The sequence below is a fragment of the Belonocnema kinseyi genome, chromosome 10 (assembly GCF_010883055.1).
Source record: "Belonocnema kinseyi isolate 2016_QV_RU_SX_M_011 chromosome 10, B_treatae_v1, whole genome shotgun sequence".
Classification (NCBI taxonomy): domain Eukaryota; kingdom Metazoa; phylum Arthropoda; class Insecta; order Hymenoptera; family Cynipidae; genus Belonocnema; species Belonocnema kinseyi.
The window spans coordinates 74,596,927-74,602,850 of NC_046666.1; the positions used below are offsets into that span (position 1 = coordinate 74,596,927).

General features: G+C 30.6%; 1 protein-coding gene across 1 annotated transcript in view; it reads left to right on the forward strand.

Annotated features, from left to right (window-relative positions):
• The window catches only part of LOC117181205 (potassium voltage-gated channel protein Shaw), a 139,165-nt gene that overhangs the window by 119,613 nt on the left and 13,628 nt on the right, over positions 1-5,924 (forward strand). The gene's annotated exons all lie outside the window — the stretch shown is intronic.

Sequence of the window (5,924 nt, forward strand, 5' to 3'; positions counted from 1 at the left end):
ACGCCAATTAGCACAAATGGTAAGTTCCGACAGTGCCTACAAGTGTGCCTACTGGCCGCTAGATGGCAATACCGGTTTCATATGTATACACCTGGTATCTTTACTTTCTTTAACTAATCGTTTAAGTATCCTGTTTTCGCGTCTATAATCATTCCTACGAAAATTTCTTTCCTCATTGCTAAGACCTGCGATGTTTAAAGTTCTCTTGTACGCTTCTCTTTTTGCTTTTTAGGCAGCCTGAATTTCATCATTCCACCACGCAACATCAGAAATTCTTCCTACAACTCCGGTACCACACACTTCGATCGTACATCTAACAAGTATATCCCGTAACATTGTCCAGGCGCCCTCTATATCTTTGTTTTTTATACGGTCCTCCCATATTGCCCTATCTATGTTTTCGATTATCTTAAATTGGAAATCTATTCGCACATCCGGTTTCTGTAGGTTCTCAATTTTGATTCGCGTTTGTTTTGCTTTCTTGGTTCTCTTTTTTCTCCATCCCCGACCTAAGTTAATTTTTGAGATCAGAAGGTAATGATCAGTATTGCATTCAGGACCCCTCATGACTCTTGTATCTTTGACTAACTCCCTTAGTCTTTCATCCGCAACAACAAAGTCAATTATACTGCGGCTATTTCCTTTAGACCAGGTGTACATGTAGATCATTTTATGCTTAAACCAAGTATTTGTAATAAACAGACCCCTTTCTAAGCATAGACCAACTAATTTATCTACGTTATAGTTTGTTCTTGGATCCCCAAAATTACCTAATACTCTTTCTGTATCCTGATTTTGGATGCCCACCCAACCGTTCATGTCTCCTAGTAGAATTATTCTTTTCCCACGTTCGCAAATGTTTATTGTGTCATTTAAAGTGTCCCAGAAGGCGTCTTTTACTTCTCTAAGATCACTATCAACCAGCGCGTAGCATGCTATGATAAATAGTCTTCTGATTCCTACTTTCATTCTAGCCCACAGCAGTCTGGGAGACACCAAACCATGGTCTCTGAGATGCTGCTTTGCTCTTTCATTCAAAATCAGACCTACTCCTTGTTTACCATGTGATTCATAGTCTACTCCTAAGATTCAGTATATAATAATAAAAATAACAATTTTACGCCTGTTCCCGTATTTAATTATATTTCATTTGTGTGTTTAGTTCCTTCTTCTAAAGGCTAAATCTTTTGGTGAAATGAGTTATTTTTCATACAGTCATTTGAGATTCTCATATGCTTTGTATGTAAACTTCAAAAGATGTTTTCACTCTTTCGAATAAAATGTATTACTATCATTTTAAGTTCGCTTGTCAACTTTGATATAGTGATTTTCAAATTCTCGCAAATTTTGTAAGAGTTATTGCAACATCCTGTCCAGTTTTTAAAACAAGAGTTTTATTTTTACCGGCTGAAAACCACTTTATTAATTTTTGATATACATACCCTGTTTTCCCTATTTTGGAATTGTATTATAATAAATTCTAATTCATTTTTATCATTTATTCTAACAACAATTCTTTCAGTGCAGGGGATAATTTTGTATATCAGTTATGAGTCTATCATTATAAAGTTTGAGGATCATATTTGCGTGCTACTCTGCATGTGCTTTGTTTGTTTCGTGATTATATTTTGGCACTCAGCTCTTCATATATCGAGAAGCTTCATGAAAATTGGTTTTATCATAGAAGATTGGATGGTCATGTTCCCAATAATTCAATAACCTTTATTCGCATTAATAGCTTTTCGTTTACACTCTTGCGGAACGCTTCTGCAAAATATCTGAAACAATTTTAAAGGCTTTTGTAATTATTCTTGATATGGAAACTATAAACTGTATACAATAATTGAATGGTTTGTGTTTATTGAAAAAATAAATTCATTCGTGTATCCTTTAGTACAAAAAATTAGCGAATGATGGGCTTAAATAATTTTTGTTTTGAAATACCAATTTTTGGTTTAAAATGCTTAGATAAATAAGAATCTTCTTGACTTATGAATCTTCTGTGAAACTTAATTTTTTAATATTAAAAATAGCAAGTTTTGTCAAAAGACACTAACATAATCCAAAATTGTTGAAAGATTTTAAATCTTGTTCAAGTTATATGATATTTGTTAGAAAATATAAATTTGTATGTAAAATGCTAATGTAACTTAAAATTGTCAAAAATTTGTCAAACTTTGAAATTTGATGATTTTTGTTGAAGAAACACAAATCTGTAAAACACGCTCGCAAAACCGAAAAACTTAATTTGTTGAAAAATGCTTTATCTTTGAAATGTAGTAACTTATGATTTAAAAAAAGCAATTTCAGGTATTATTATTATTCCGGTTTAACTTTCCAGTTTTTGCGTCTATAACTCATTTTAAAACATATTTCTGTCATCATCGCTAAGATCTATGATGTTCAACATTCCATGTACGATTTTTGGTTTTCTTGTCGGACTGCCTGAATTTCATCATGTAATGATGCATCACCAGCCATTCTTCCTACAACCGCAGTACTGCACAGTTCAGTCATAATCCTAACAATGACTCTAAATTTTCCAATTTAAGATGTAAAATAACTCCAAGTACTGAAAAGATAATCACGTTTTTATCAACAATAATTGCGAGATTATCGTGATATATCATTACACTACATTTTATTTCTAAATAAATTTTATATCTACTACTTTGTTATCTGTAACAATTAGAATGATGTAATTTTTTAAAACTAGAAACTCGTTTTCATATGAAACATAATGAATTTAACATAAATCCGAGGAGTTTTAAAATCCATAAATGTCAAAGAGAAGAAAGAAAGTCTCGAGAATTATTTGTTTGTTTATATTTGAAATAACGTTGAATTGCGTAGAACAATCTCCTCCTTTAAATCCAAGAAAAATGCATACGGTAACTTTAGTTTCTTTTCTGGACGGACTTAAGAATTTCACGTGGAATTACCTTCCGAGAATTCTCCTTACCAGATGCACTACGTTGCTTTATACGAGGAATCGAGCTGAAAAAATATGTCTGGGTCAACATTTTCGTCTCGTCTTTATTATTATTTTTTGTAGTAGCTCGCTTTAATTTAAAGTTTCCAGAACAACGCACCTTTTGAAATGAGTAATTACGCAGTCTTCTCTACCTCCTAGAGAAAAAGCTGAATGGTTCCTTGCGGAAATGTCACGAGGGTTAAAAATGAAGCAATCTTGGCATTGGTCGAACCAGATACAGTACCAAAAGAGTAAAATTGATCAAATGGAGGATGCAAGCCTTTCATGTCGAAATCTAATTTACTCTATTCATGCGACTTTGTACGTTTCTATTGAATTATATATTTCCAAATTACGTGGATACTTTTTCAACTAAAATGTTATTTTTTTACAAAACAGAAGATAAAAAAAATTTATGAAGTTGTAAAAACTTCATTTTTAACTTGTTAAATATAACGTAAATTATGCAAAAGTAGGTCACTCAAATTTCAAATTCTTCAAAATTGTATAGAAGATTATTTAGGAAAAAAGTCACCCTTCTTGAAAGTTTAGATAATCCAGTAACTATTTTCTCTAAAGAAAATGATCAAAAATCAATCATTCCGTATATTTAAATTTTTTAAGCAACACTCTCACAATGACTTTTTCGCCTATCTCTTGGAAGAATAGATCATCGCCTTTGTTAGGAGAGTTAAAGAAGAAATCACTTTTATTATTGTACAATTGTAAAATATGAAACATGAACTCCTAACCTCAATTCTTTTAATTAGGAAAAATACGGAAAATTCTTCAAAGTAGATCTTTTTTAAATCGATCTGTGATTTATGGACCCTTTCTGATTCTGGAGGGTGAAAAAGGTTGGTGATATTCAATTCCCGCATGCCCTAACCCAACTGAAATGACAGGAAAGCATATTTGACCATATTTGGCAATTGTCATTTCCAAGTTCATTCAATGAGTCCAACTTATCTAAGCAATTTTTTGAATCGCCTACTCTAGCTGCCGTACTCTTGAAAAAATCAACTAAATAATAAAAATTACTTTAATTATTAAAAATAAAAAACGGGAGAGCCTTCGTTTGTAGACGTATTATTCACTAAAAGACGTCCATGCGCTGCGTTACCAATTTCGGGCTATTTTTACTTCTCCCCTCATTAACGAACATGGCCTTATTTAATCCCACCCAGTCAAAGGATCGTAGCATACAGTTCTTTCAAAACAAGGTAAAAGGGTTAATTTTCACGAAAATAGGCGAATAACAGGGCAAACAATTATTTTAAATAAAATAAATGCAAAGAACATATTGAACTCTATTTTACATACATTATATTCCTAAGATTTCAAGTCAATGTATATTGCATCTTCAACACAGTTGTCAACAAAAAAAGTTTATTTTCAACTAAACAGTTTAGATTTAACCTAAAAGGTATATTTATTAAGCAAATAGTTAAATTTCCATTCAGAAAGATGAATATTCTACTAAGAAGATCAATTTCATCCCATAGAAGACGAATTGTGTTGAAAAATACATAAATTTTACACAAAATTGTTGAATTTTAAAGCCAAAAGATTAATTATCTAAAAATTAATTACATGTTCAACCAGAAAATATGATCGTTCAGCTAAAGTTACATTTATACAAAATTCTTAGGTTTTTAAGAAATAATTGAATTTAGAACTGAAAGCATGAATTTTAGACTAAAAGAGTTAACTTTCAACCAAGTAGTTGAGTTTTCTAACATATTTTTGAATTCTTAACTCAAAAAGATGATTTTTGCCTATAAAACAGTTCAATTCTGAAGTAAAATAATAAATCTTCATCAAGAAGAGATGGATTCTAAAGGAAACATGTACAAGGTGATATTTCAAACAAAAAAGATTTTAACATGAAATAAAAATCATTTGAATTCAACCAAATCAGACGAAATATCAACAAAATAGTTAAATCTTCAACCAAAAAAGATTAATTTTCAATCAAACAGTTGCATTTAAAAAAAAAGACGAATCTTCAACAAAAGACATGCATTTTCAACTACAAATATCAGCGTTTAAAAATTCCTACAACATTTGTTTGAAACATTTTTTGTCAGAACTCCTCGTTTATAATTTATTTGTCGAATTTGATATCCAAATTTCTAAAATTCTAACATTAGTTTTTATTGGGAGGTAATTCAGAAAAAATATATACATTTACAAATGTCTGTCAAAAATCGAGGGCCTAGATCGCGCTTTACGATGATTTAATCTAATGTTACGTGATTTAATCTAATTAAAATTTATAATTGAAAACAAACATTCATAATTTATATTTCAAGAATGTATCATACCATATTATTGCAGCACATTGTCGAAATATAATTTATTGTGCATTGTGAACATATAATATTCAATAAATTGGTCTACATATTAATATGATCGCTAACAACGTAATAGAGGCAATAAATCGATTGATTGAAATTCAACACCGGCGCCTCTCTCAGCTAATAATTAATCAAAGGAATCAGCGACAAATGATTCATTTACAAAATAAAACCTTCATATTTAAAATACATTTCGAATTGGTGTGACGAAAATTGGACTAATTGCTAAATAAATGCAACGAGAAAATGATTCGTCCAAATTTCAAATTGAAAAATAACTATTCAGCAAGTGGATTTGAAATTAAATATTGCAAATTCAACTGATGATAACGTATTTTAATAATTTAAAGTAATCTGAATTCTTAAGATTTTAATTGAGGTATCTTAATTTATTTTGGTAGTCCGTTCTCTTTCTTTTATTTAATTTTCAAAAAATTTGAGTTTGCAATTTTTCAATTACAAAATCAAATGAAATTATTTTATTAAAATGACTTTACACCAAACTCTCGCGTTCAGTCACCCCATTGACAGCCTTTCTAGAACTGCTGGTTCCTCAGTTTCTCAGGGAAGCAGAACGAAAGCGGTTGCGA